Here is a 13,136-nt window from a genome sequence, read left to right as displayed (position 1 = left end):
TCTGAAGATCCATTTGTCTTTGTTTAAAATGGTGTGCACTCTGTTTGCTTTGGACCAAGCTCTGGAGGGAGTCAGAACAAAGGTGACTGGGCGGTCTGTGATTAAGGAAAGACCACTTTCTCTACACTCTTGATTCCACCTGAAACCGAACTTTAAAGAGATAAAGAGGCTGAGTGAAGGAGGCATGTAGTTGTGCTGTAGTTACATCAGCATGCACCGGTTGTATATTACTGTTTACTTAGTGTTGTGTACTGAGCTAGAGGATTATTTAGTACGGTTATTTATCTTCTGGAATGTTGAAGTCTGTTTGTATTCTGAACTCCTCACTTTTCTTGAATACACAACCATCCCGAGGCAATTCAGGGTTGCGCCAGCTCCAGTTGTGTTCCACCTTATGAAGATTATGGACCTTCAAAGTGAAGCTGCCAACCCCGCAAACAATTCTAATAATCTAGAGATGTACCAGCACCTTTCAAATCTCACTTTATGTAGAGTTTGGGCATTAGAGCCCTTTGAACATTTAAAGGCTCTGAGGAGTTGGTGTTGAATCTATTATGATCTTAAAAGCTGAGCTATTTTATGAGTTGCTCATTAGCTCCTGGTTCCACAACATCACCTGACTGTATAAAACTGTAGAAAGGAAATCCTCATAATCTCACACTCCAGTGCTCCAGTCCTCTCAAGGTTTCTTCATCATAACATCTAAGGGAGGTTATCCTTGCCATAGTTGCCCCAGGCTTGCTCATCAGGGATAAACACGTTATTCAATTTAGGAGGAGGTGGAGCTGGAGGTAGCAGAGCTGAAAATTTTAAGGTTTTCGTTGGGAGTGACGAGGATTTACAGGATTAGAAATGAGTTTATTAGAGGGACAGTGCATGTAGGACGTTTTGGAGACAAGGTGAGGGAGGCAAAATTGAGATGGTTTGGACATGTGCAGAGGAGGGACATGGGTTATATCAGTAGGAGAATGCTGAGGATGAAGCCACCAGGAAGGAGGAAAAGAGGAAGACCCAGGAGGAGGTTTATGGATGTGGTGAGGAAAGACATACAGGTGGTTGGGTTGAAAGAGGTAGATGTAGAGGACAGGGGGGTATGGAGGCGGATGATCCGCTGTGGTGACCCCTAATGGGAACAGCCGAAAGAAGATGATGATTCAATTTAATTCTTATATTCTGTAAAGCTGCTTTGAGACATTGTGAAAGCGCTATAGAAATACACTTGACCTCATGGTAGTTCTCTTTCTCTGTTGTTTTGTATTGTTTTTAAGATTTATAAACACACTCTTGATATCACCCAAATTAGGATTGGTTCCCCTTACAACGTTTCTTCTTAATACCATCTAAGGGCGTTTTTCCTTGCCACAATCACCCCAGACTAGCTCATTTGGATAAACACATTTACTTATATACGTTTTCTTTTTTCTTTTTTTTTTTGGTTCTATAATTCTTGCGTTCTGTTATTGTGAGAAACTCTATAAAAATAAACTTGAAATTTACTGTAATGAGACAGTTAATGCTTGGCACTCTGTGCCAACATGGTGAACACATTTGTCTAGTCCCAGTGTCTAGGATTGCAACATTTATTTATGTAAACATCAAAAACAGAAATTAATCACGTAAACTTAAATTTCAGTGTTACTGTCTGTTTTTCATCATCACATTGAGGATCGCAAAAACATGCATGCACACATAATGGACTGCTATCTGGTGTTTTGATACTTTTACAGGATGTTGTTGGTTTATTCCTGATTGCTAGCATGTCTCTGATTTGAATGGGTATGCCGAAGAACCTAGTGCTCAGCGGGTAAACCAAAAGAGGACAGGAAACAGGAAGTAGAAAAGGAAGAGCAGGAAAACTGCACGTACTGGTTAACATCATTGCATGATAAAGCTTGAGAAGGTTTAAAGGCAGGTTAGTCGTGTTTTTTAAGGTTCTTTATATACAGAAGCAAACCACACACATACACAGCTGCTGCAAGGTGTCAAGGTTTGCCCCCACATCCGCAGCGAACTAACATCCTTGTGTGAAAAAGTCTTTATAAGTCCAGCCCCCTCTCACTCGCCATCACACATGCACACTCAGCTACACATCACTTGCACACATTCGTTTCCTTTTTTTTTTTTTTTTTTTTTTTTTTTTTTTTTAACTGCACCACTTAAATGAATGGCTTCCTGTCTCTCTGTGCTCTCCCTCTTTTACTCTCTTTCTGTGGCCCATGCTTTTTCTTTAATAACGAAGAGGAAGGCCCAGCTGTGTGAGGTGAACGTACAGGCTCCTGGCTCTCCTCCAGTCTCTTCGACTTCGCTGTGCAATTAAGTGAAACTGAACACCTGGCAGTGAGCGTGTGTATGCACTGCTCCTACACTTTATGCCTAACAGCCTAATCACTCACACTGACAGACGGCAGCCTTCCGTAATGCTCAGAATCTGAGTCAGAATCTGTAGGCTGTCAGGACATTTCTCTATCAGTCATTCTGAACTGATAAAGGTCATTTAATGAGAAACCTACTGACTGTTTCCTCTGACCTCTGGTGCTCTACTTTTTTTTTTTTTACTTACTTGACATGACAACGCTATACCAGTTGATATTTTAAGACATAGGCTTTCAACCAGTTTATGTATTAAGATGTATCAGAGAGTCCTATTGGCATGAAATTATTAACCATGATGGATTTTAATGATGACGGATATCTTTATAGACACACAATCTTTGTGATCATCAAATGTGTCTCTTATCAAGTTGTAGAATTATTATTAGTGATGTAACTATCTGACACCATTAATTCATTATTGCTGTAAAGTTTCTGCCAGGGTTTGAGCAATAATAATCTGTACTGTTTCACATTTTTCAGAAAAGTCAGAAGATAAAGGTAATCTAAGTTTGCCAGAATTTCAGATAGATGTACAGTATATGCATTTTAAATTCATATTTTCTACATAGAAATGCATCCCTTTAAATTGATCCCTAATGAGAAAACCAGAGGCAGCAGTCACAAGGAAAAACATTATGGTAAAAAAATGGAATTGTGCAACCAGGAGCTTCATAGTTTTATAGTTTAAACGTGAAGTCTATTCAGTTATCAGCTGTTCATTGATTGAGACCTGAGTGCAAAACACTGAATCATTGAATCAATAAATGTTCTACCTGTTCCCTAATTCTTTCTTATTGCAACAGCTACTGACCTGGGAGGCCAAAGGCTAACAGATAAGCAGAACATGATTAGAGGAAGAAGAACATACTTAGAGGAGAGTGATAACTGTTTGCAACAGTCTAGGGTTGGCTAATGACAGGAAAATTGAAAACAATTTCCATCACCAGTGATGGGTGACAGTTACTATTTACAGAGACTATTAAACAATTACAAAAAACTGAAAACCTAGGAATATCAATGACAATGAATAGAATATCAATGAATTTCATATCGCATGTATCTAATATAGGATATTTTTATAGGTTTCTTCTTTCCAATTCAATCAACAAAGCAGCTTTTACAAAATACTGGATGTAGATGTGATCTCCTTTTTGTTGCTTTTGGTCACCGGCTCTTAAATGAAGACTAATGTGCAGAGAGACGTGATGACGTCGGACAGTGTTTTGGAATGTGATGTTGGAAGGAGGGAGACTGTTGAGGAATGCTCTCTTTTAGACAGAAGGAGTCTCTTCAGCCACCTTATCTAAGAGAGCGTGCTTAAAACACCCTGTTCCCTTTTGATTACTTCCATCTGTTTCTTCAATCATGGTGCCTTCTGGAAGCGTTGGCAGCAAAGTGCAGGATGATCTCCCGAGTTTTTGCTTTTTATTTACTAAGTAAATCTGTTCGCCCCCCCCCCCCTAGAAAAGCCTTGATGTCGCTAAACTCGTGCTGTTACTTGGCCAGCATTTGTGTGTGCGTCTGTGTGTGTAAAGTTTAGTTAAATAGAATGGATCGGTAATCTTGAAAGAACAAAGTATCTATTCTTTGTAGATCACAGTAGACCGTGATAAGGTGGGTGAGCATTGGAGCAGATGAGGATAAGACATGAACCAGTAGGTTAGCACGAGATCACATCAGCGCTCACGCTAATTAACATACCACATGGAGACTGAGAGACACAAGTGGTCCAGTCTCTTTCACGATAGATGAAAAAGGAGTCTTATCATAGTAGGATTAAAGAAAGAGTGAGCGAGAGAGAGGAGAATAAAATAAAATGGATTGTATAAGCAAACAAAGCAGTGAATGTTGTGTCGTTATTATCTAATTTTTGCCTTTCTCCGTGTTCTGTGTGGTATTATGTGGCATTATTATGAATAGCAAGATGACTCCAGTTGCCAATAATTCTCACTATTGATTAACATGTGAAAAAATGGATAATAAAGAATAAATTATTGATATTATTGCTGTCATTTTTAGCAAAGAGCATATTAAACGTAAGATTAAACCCTGAATACATGCAACTTACAAAGTTTCGTTTATAAATGTAACAGCTGTTACAAGTATTGTAATGAAATTGACTCTAACGCTAGCTACACTTAATAAATTGTTTTATGTCCTTGCAATTGGTCAAGTTTTTTTATGGCCAAGGCTAATAACAGGAGCACATATTAGTCTTCTACAGTTTCTGAAACAAATTATCTCTCAGTCTCTAGTGTCCTGGATATACCTATCCTATCTAGCTATGTCTTGTAGACATGTCTTTCTTTACTCTGTATATATTGCACAATATTATTACATTATTACTCATTACATTTTTCAACCACCTCAACCATTTTAGGAATTCCCCAGTACAGAGAATACGCTCTACTGAGACTTGGCAAATAGTGTTTGGGACACTTGTGACATCCTGTTGAGACCAGTGAATACATTCACTGACTTAATGTTGTGCTTCCATTTCTGTAACTATTCACCTTTGGCCACTGTCCTGTCCATGGACTCTGGATTGCCTGGAAATTATCAGGTCTTTCCTGCTGGTGTCATTTCCCCTTCTGGAAAGTCGCAAAAACAAGCGTTCAGTATCTATTTTTTAACAAACAAGTGAAATTCCTTTTAGTGACAGCAAAGCAAAAAGAGGAGCGGCCTCAACTCTTATCGACAGCTGAAAATAAACAATGCCTGGCAGGGCTGTAATCTCGCTTGCAGGCCGTCTTTTGTCTAATCAATTTAGCAAAAGACAAACATCAAATGGCGGTTCTTGGCTGTGGCTGAGCGACTGATTGTGCTATCAGGTGGAATTTTATGACGGAAGAGAGAGAGAGAGAGAGAGAGAGAGAGAGAGAGAGAGAGAGAGAGAGAGAGAGAGAGAAACAATTGAGTGTGACATGGCTGAGTTAAGGATGGCAATAGTGCCACCTTAGGCTCAAATGAGTTTAAGCTACTGAAGCTAAGCAGTGTCTGTTTTTTCTCAAATGCACACACGCATACACACACACTTTGATAATACTGTTATTCTACTTGCACTGACATCCAGCAAACTACAGTGAAATACTGCTATGACTGCTAACATTTATTCTCCTTAATATAAAATTAAATTTTCTCCTTTTTCTTCTTCTTTTTTTTTTTCCATGTTTGTCGTCTTCTACTTTTTCTTTTTCACCTGCTTTTTGCCTTTGTATTCTTCTATGCCTTTTGCTCTCCTATTTCTATTTTTCATGTTATCAATTTAAATATTATGAGCTGTTTGGTCTCTCCTAAGACAAATTTTAATTCTTACCTGTGTAACTCACTAAAGCTACGACCAGACACTAAGCTTAAACCTAAACCCCAAATGCTGAAGTCCTCGAATCCTTACATTTTAATAAAAGCTTGATGCTGATATGCATGTGAAACGTAATTCGGAATTTTAATAAGCTGCACAGATGTGAGAGGGACAGAAAGACAAATGCTTATCAAGAAAAATCAGTTTTAATGGGTTCAGGTTCACAGATAACACATCAGGAGACTCAAAACACTGAGCACACACACACACACACACACACACACACACACACACACACACACACACACACACACACATGTTATGGTTATGGGTCTGCCTCAGGGCTCCAGGAGGGCAACACACTGAGCCGATGAGTTAGATATGGCTGTAATCTCGATGAGGGTTTGTAGCAGGTTGAGTGTGTGTGTGTGTGTGCTTGTGTGTGTTTGCCTGGAGGCAGACTGATTGCTATCAAAGCGTCATAAGGCTTCATAGCTTTAGATCACTGAATAGCAGTGATAGGATCATTCAATAGGTTTTTTTTCTCCTTCTGCCCTTTTCTCTGTTTTTACTGCTGTAAAGAGACCTTTATTCTAGCGCAGTCATCCAAAAAGAACCAAGATGCTGTCTTTCACTCTCACACAAAATAGGTCAGAACATAGAAGCCATCTTTCAGTGGAAGACACAAACACAAAGCCTGGATTATAACATATAAAAGTGTTCTTCCTTATGCTGGCTTATTGTAACAATAACAGCTGAGTCACTGGCTGCAGTCGTTCAGTAAGTGAAGAAATAAATAAATAAATAAATAAATAAATAAATAAATAAATAAATATATATATATATATATATATATATATATATATATATATATATATATATATATATATATATATATATATATATATATATATATATATATAATGAGAGACCTTTTTGATCCGCTGTTACATTTGCTTCCCGCATTTAAAACAAAGAGCATATGTGTGTACTTAGTAAACTTTATTTATTTGATTAAAATCTCTTGTACAATTGTGACCTGGGCATCCCCATTTGCTGGTATAACCTTCACTCTTCTGGAAAGATGCTTAACTAGATTTAGACTGTGCCTTGTGGAGATTTATGCTTATTCAACAACAAGAGTGTTAGACTGGTACTGATGTAGGGTGAGGAGGCCTGATGTGCAGTCGGTGCTCCAGTTCATCCTAAAGGTGTTCAGTATGGTAGACGTTAGATCTCTATAGCAGGCCTCTCAAGATCTTCCAATCTAACCATATAGACTAGTTCAGGTCACCTAGTTCAACTGAAGAGAACATCTTAATGCTATTATATCCATAAGACAACCTATACAATGGTGTGCCTCCAATCCTGTGGTAATAGTTTGGGAAAAAAACACATATGGCTGGAAAAGTCAGGTGTCCCAATATCTATGTCCATATAGTGTAAAAAAAATACCTCTTTTAATCTGAAAAATAAGTGAAAAAGAGCAAACAAAAATAAAATTTCAACATGGTTATACTCAAAGTGATTAACAAGTACCATAAATGTCACCAGGAAAAAGCAGCACAGTAAGTTTTAAGTGTTTCTCTGAGTTGCTCTACATTGTTCAGGAATATAAAAAAAAAAATGTGCACAAAGTTTTATACAGTGCTGGATCCCTGGTTTGTTCAGTAGTCTAATTTTTTTATTATAACAAACTTGCAACATTTACAGTTGCATTCATATGAAATATTATTCCACCTTTGGAGCATTAGAACCTATATGTATCGCTAATACTACATATTTATCTGTACTTGTCTGTCTGTCTGTCTGTCTGTCTATCTGTCTATGAGTGTTTATAATGGCTATAATGTGTGCCAACAGTAACTAATTATATTATTCCACAGCAGCAATTTATATCTAATGTTTGTTGTAATCTAATAGGAATAAAACTCTTCAGAACATGGTGTTATTGGAAATAAAGGAGTTTCAGGGTGGCATTGGACCTCTTCAGTACAGTATGATGTAGAGCTAAGCACAACATTACAAAGACATTCTGCCGGCATATTTCCTTTCCACAAGGACAAAAACTAGAGGCGTTTGGCGGAATCTCCACTCCAAAACTTTCCCCAAACATCCATTTCCCTGTGGTTCTCTGAACACTGCCAAACAGGCTGCTTCACCGAGCTTTTGCTTCAGCAGGAACCATTTGTGCCCATTTTTTTTCCATTTCATTGTTTCTTATTTGTCTTGGCTTTAATTTGTCCTCTATTATGTTGCTCTGTTGCCAGTCGGCTGAGGTTTCGCTCGACTAGCAATAGCGGGAGGCAAATTGTACATTATGAGTTTTTCCTGGAATCTGCAAGTGTCGTGGGTCAGATAATGGATCTTTGTCAACAGAGGAAATACCCTTGTACAGCAGGACATAAAAGCTAGCTGCTGTCAAAGTTTAGATAGAGAGAATTTTATAGGATGGTAATTTATGACTGGCCTTTCACAGGAGAGTGCATAAATCATAAGGGTGAAGTTTGTCTTCTAGCCACATTCTAAAGAAGCGCTGATATGTAAGGCGTCATGCTTTTTTCTTTTCTTGTCACTACCTTGTCAGTGACTCTGCTGGTGTTGTTAATCTCGAGTTAGTCACCAAATCTGAAAAGCACAGGTAGGCAATCATTTCCAATAAAAAAAATGTACATTTCAATTATAACAGTTCTTTCTGATTTTTTTTTGCTCTCTCTCTGTCGTGATTGTATGGGTTGCTAAATAAAAGCAGAAAAATTTCATAAATTATATAGCAAGAATATTCATTGACGTAAAGACTAATCCAGGCATACTCAAATTATGTTTGAGTACAAAACCAAATTTGCTGTAATGTGACACAAATCATCAGGTGGAATTAAGGAACACAAATGAGTTTCTTAATTCAGTGAGCTTTTTTCCACAATGAAGCCACTGATCATTTGAAGTATAAATGTAAATTAAATTGTAAAGCTTTAATATTAGAATAGAATAGAATAGCCTTTGTCACATATACATTACAGCACAGTGAAATGTTGTTCTTCGCATATCCCAGCTTGCTTGGAAGATATGGAGCACACAGAGGGTTAAGGGCCTTGCTCAAGGGCCCAAGAGTGGCAGCTTGGCAATACCGGGGCTTGAACCACCGACCTTCCGATCAGTAATCCAGCGCCTTAACCACTGGAGCCACCACTCCCCCTATTCAATAGAGGGACAAGAATTAGGCAATAGCATAGAAAAATTTAATAAAACTGTATAACCGAATAAATGACATTTCTTATTGGAAACTGGACAGTGACCTCAGATTAAGTGTCAGAGACATCAATGAATTGTCCCTGTCTAATAGGAATGCAGGGTTACACATGTAAAGTCTGGGGGCTTTTACTTTGCGTGTTATATTGATTTGTCTCGTTTTGGTGAATTAAGGGATTTGTGACTGTTACAGCCTGCAGCTGTTTGGCTGTTGTTTCGGTGCAACTCGATCAGTCCAGACAAGTTAGACAAACTCCCACGTCTCACTTTTCAGACACAGTTTACTGCCACAGCCAGCAAAATACAGCATATTCTCGCATCTCCTTATGCCCGTCTGTCTATCTTCCGTCTGTCTGCCTTTCTAGTTCTCTTGCCTACATTTAAACATCCTTCTTTCATTCTTTCCACCTACCACACACTTCACACAGAATCTCAATATAAATAATGGCCAAAAGTGTTGCATACTGACCAAAATTCATGGCATGGAGTGTTTAAGTACCAGGTGGAAACATCCTAAAGGCCATTTAGCGAAGATAAAAAAGGCTTAACAATCTTACCATGGTATATTGTAGAAAATAAAAATGCACATTGATCCTTTCTGAATAAACTGTGTTGTATTAATGCATTTTCTTTCATGAATAATCATGTATTTTCAAAGTCCAAAAATCTAACCAAACACTGCACACCAACCTGAGGTCAGGATCAAACTCTGATTGTGTTCAAACCCTTCTGTTGTGAGGTAGTGGGATTACCCAGTGCACTGCTGCACCATACACATTAATCAGGTAAATTCTACATTATTATATTACACTCTCTAGAACAAGGGTCCCCAACAACCGGGCTATGGATCATTTGGTATCGGGCTGCACAGAAAATGTTTTTATTTATTTTTGTACATTTTTTAGTCCATTTTATTGACTTTGGTGGTCTTCAGGGTGTTTTATTAAAAAAGAAAAAACATTTTCTGTGCATCGATGAATTAAGCTCCCACTGATTCTGTGTCCGTGAAACTGGTCCGTGATGCAAAAAAAAAAAAAAAAAAAGTTTGGGGTTCGCTGCTCAAGAATTGTTTTTGTTCTTTTCAACTACACGAATTGCAAATACAGTACATATTAATGATTCATAGTTTCTTTCAAACCTGACCACTGCATAGTTCCTTTTTGCCAGAGTAGATATATAAAATCTCTTCATGCTGAAAAAAGCTAGCCAGTTTCTTACTTGTAGAAAGTATTTTAGTTAAAACACCTGCTATACTCAATGACCCATGCTTAAAAGACCTCAGCAACCTCAAATAATCAAGCATGGACCCACATCAAGGTTTTTTTTTTCTAAACTGGTTTCCACAGCAGACATATCAGAGCAAAGTATCGCTCTGCATTTCTCATCCTTCAATTATGGGAGCTTCCATTTAAACAAAAGCTACAGCAGATTTCACTCACTTGATCATAAGCTACCATGGCTTCCTTTATATTTATATATAATATATATATGTGTGTGTGTGTGTGTGTGTGTGTGTGTGTGTGTGTGTGTGTGTGTGTGTGTGAGAGCGAGAGAGAGAGCAAGAGCTAATCCCTTAACCTTCTAAGAACCATCACTTGGTCCAGGTCCTGCATTCCTGACGGTCATAACTACATACCTTTTTATATAATTTTTACTGTACTAACAAAATCATTCAATATGTTTCAAGGTGAATAACAAAGTAATAAAAGCACATTTTATGAAGTTTAAGAGGAAAAAAAAGAGAAAGTAAATATGAGCATGTTGCTGGTTTAGGGGAAATGCCGTTTACCCTCAGTAATCCTTAGAGGAGGATGAGATCAGCCATTGCCTAACTATGACATGAGGATCAGGCCCTCATCATTAAACTCTCCTCAAAGAGTGTGTTATGCTGATGGATCCAGTTAATTACCCCAGTGTGTGCCGTTGTGACTTTAGTCATCAGTGAAGTGTCAAGTGTGTGTGTGTGTGTGTGTGTGTGTGTGTGTGTGTGTGTGTGTGTGTGTTTGGTAATTTGCTTCCAGCTTCTGACTAATAATTTTTATTGAGTAATTACGCACTTTTTCCAGATGAAAGTTTCTGCATGTCTCTCTCTCTCTCTCGCTCTCTCTCTCGCTCTCTCTCTCTCACTCCCTCACACGCTCTTTTTCTCTCTGTCTCTATCTTTGTCTGCTTCTCTAACTATCTCTCTATGTATCTATCAATCTCTCAGTCTCTCTGAGTGCGAGTCTGTCTGCTTGGCTAACTATCTATCTATCTGGATGTTTGTCTATATTTCTGTCTCCAAGTCCATCTATTTGTCTGCTGGTCTATTTGTCTGCTTGTGTACTTCAGTTTGTCTTTCCATTCACATCTGCCTGGCAGGTTGTCTGAATGTCTACGGTTTTACTGCAAAATTTACTAATATAAGTAGATCATCTACATAGTAGAAGACTTAGGAGTCTGTTCGATGAACGCAGGTGATGGTTCACCCTTTCCTTTTTTATTCCTTTTCATTCCACTCGTTCCTCATTTCTTTGCCACTTGTGTGTTCATTTCTCCTCTTTCTTTATGGGCTGAGGCCAGATTCATGAGTCACACTTGTTTTTTTTTTTGTAGATTTCTGCTAGTTTTTATTCCCAGGGCACATCCTCTGTTATGAGGTTTATCGACATCAGGCATTCATCACACATTTTCCACTTGCGACAAGCGGAGACGAGAGGAAAATGTCACCAAGTGAAAAGAGAAAGGAGTGAAATGCTTATGGGGGCCTTCTTGTGTGTGTGTGTGTGTGTGTGTGTGTGTCAGCATCTGCCAAGCTCTCTCTGAGATAAGCGCTCAGTAATTTGTTCCATTTGTTCCTCTTCGAAGGCCTCTCTCTCTCCGTGTCATGATTATTGTGGTATTTACATTAGCATATTGCTTAACAGAGTCACTTTCTCCAACTTTCTCCACACACACAAACACACACATACTTGATTAAGAATTAAAGTCAGCTGTTTTTATTTTGTAGAGATGCAAGTATACAGATATGGTCTTAATTATGTTTGGTTACAACAATGGCTAGTAAACTCAACTTTACATTTACACAATTCAAAATTCACCTGATTACAATACAGCTGAGCAGTTAATGGTTAAGGTTTTGAGGTGTGAAGGTTCTTTATCAGATGTTTTTTTTTTTTTTCTTCAGACTAAATCCACACACCTATGAAAACATTTAATACATCTCAATATCTTCATAGAAGCAATTTCCAATAAATGTGACTAGCGTGTTTATGACTGCCTTCTTCAAACCCTTGTGTTGCAGTTCGGACTCGCCCTGCTCCCCTTACAAGTGCTTTTTATTTGTTTTTTTTGTTGCTGATGCAGTGTTAGTTTAGCAGCACTTATCTCACTGTTGTGCTTGGATTGTATTCTGCCTCTTTTGTGAGTCACTTCGGCGAAACAAATGCATGTGAATAAAGGGAAATGAGATCATTGATATGATCGAGTGCTTGAGAAGAGTTAGTGGATTTCTATGTAGAGATCTACAGGATGAAGCGTGCAAGACGGCACACGCACATTTCTTTGTATGTGAACTGTGACGTTACAAAACTAAAAAAACAAAGCATGACTTGAAAATACATCGGGCAAATGGAGTTTCATGCGCTGTCTGTTTGCATGGTTTTTGTTTGTAATATGCAGCCCTTATTGGTGAATGTTAGTCAAATTAAAACATTTCCACACTGTGTGCGTGCATGTGTTTATGATACCATCTCTATTCATGGGTCTAGCCAATGAGGAATCACAGTGGAGCTTAAGACCAGGAGCGATATTTCAGGGGTTTGAACATTATTTCTAATATTTGTCAGGCAACATAGGTCAGATTCCTGGCGTGCTGTCAGTTCCCGTTTAAAACTGCATGCTCGATTAAAGTTGATGTTTCTCCACCTAGTTTATCAACATTGGTGGGAGAAATAAAATTAAACGGCATGAATATTTTTGTTCCTAGTTAAGCTGTTTGTTTCTCTGGTGCTGAGATTTCTGATATCAACACGCAAGCTGCTGCTAATCTTAGCACTGTTATTGTTGCTTATTGGGAACACAGGTTGGGTGGTTTGTGGTGGGTGATGATGGGGAAGACGTAAATCACAGTGTGTTGGGTTTCAGCTCTTCAAATCAACAGCCTTAAATTTGGTTCCTGGATCCCTTGCTTATGTTTGAGCCTGCCCGGATCTAATCGTTTCAAGCAGCAAGC

At 38.4% G+C, this 13,136-nt stretch overlaps 1 protein-coding gene across 2 annotated transcripts in view; it reads left to right on the top strand.

Annotated features, from left to right (window-relative positions):
• The window catches only part of tgfbr3 (transforming growth factor, beta receptor III), a 91,172-nt gene that overhangs the window by 38,629 nt on the left and 39,407 nt on the right, over positions 1-13,136 (top strand). The gene's annotated exons all lie outside the window — the stretch shown is intronic.

The sequence above is a fragment of the Silurus aristotelis genome (assembly GCF_946808225.1).
Source record: "Silurus aristotelis genome assembly, chromosome: 2".
In the NCBI taxonomy this organism is placed as follows: Eukaryota; Metazoa; Chordata; class Actinopteri; order Siluriformes; family Siluridae; genus Silurus; species Silurus aristotelis.
Note: the sequence above shows the minus strand (reverse complement) of the source record. Positions and strands in the feature narration are given on the sequence as shown.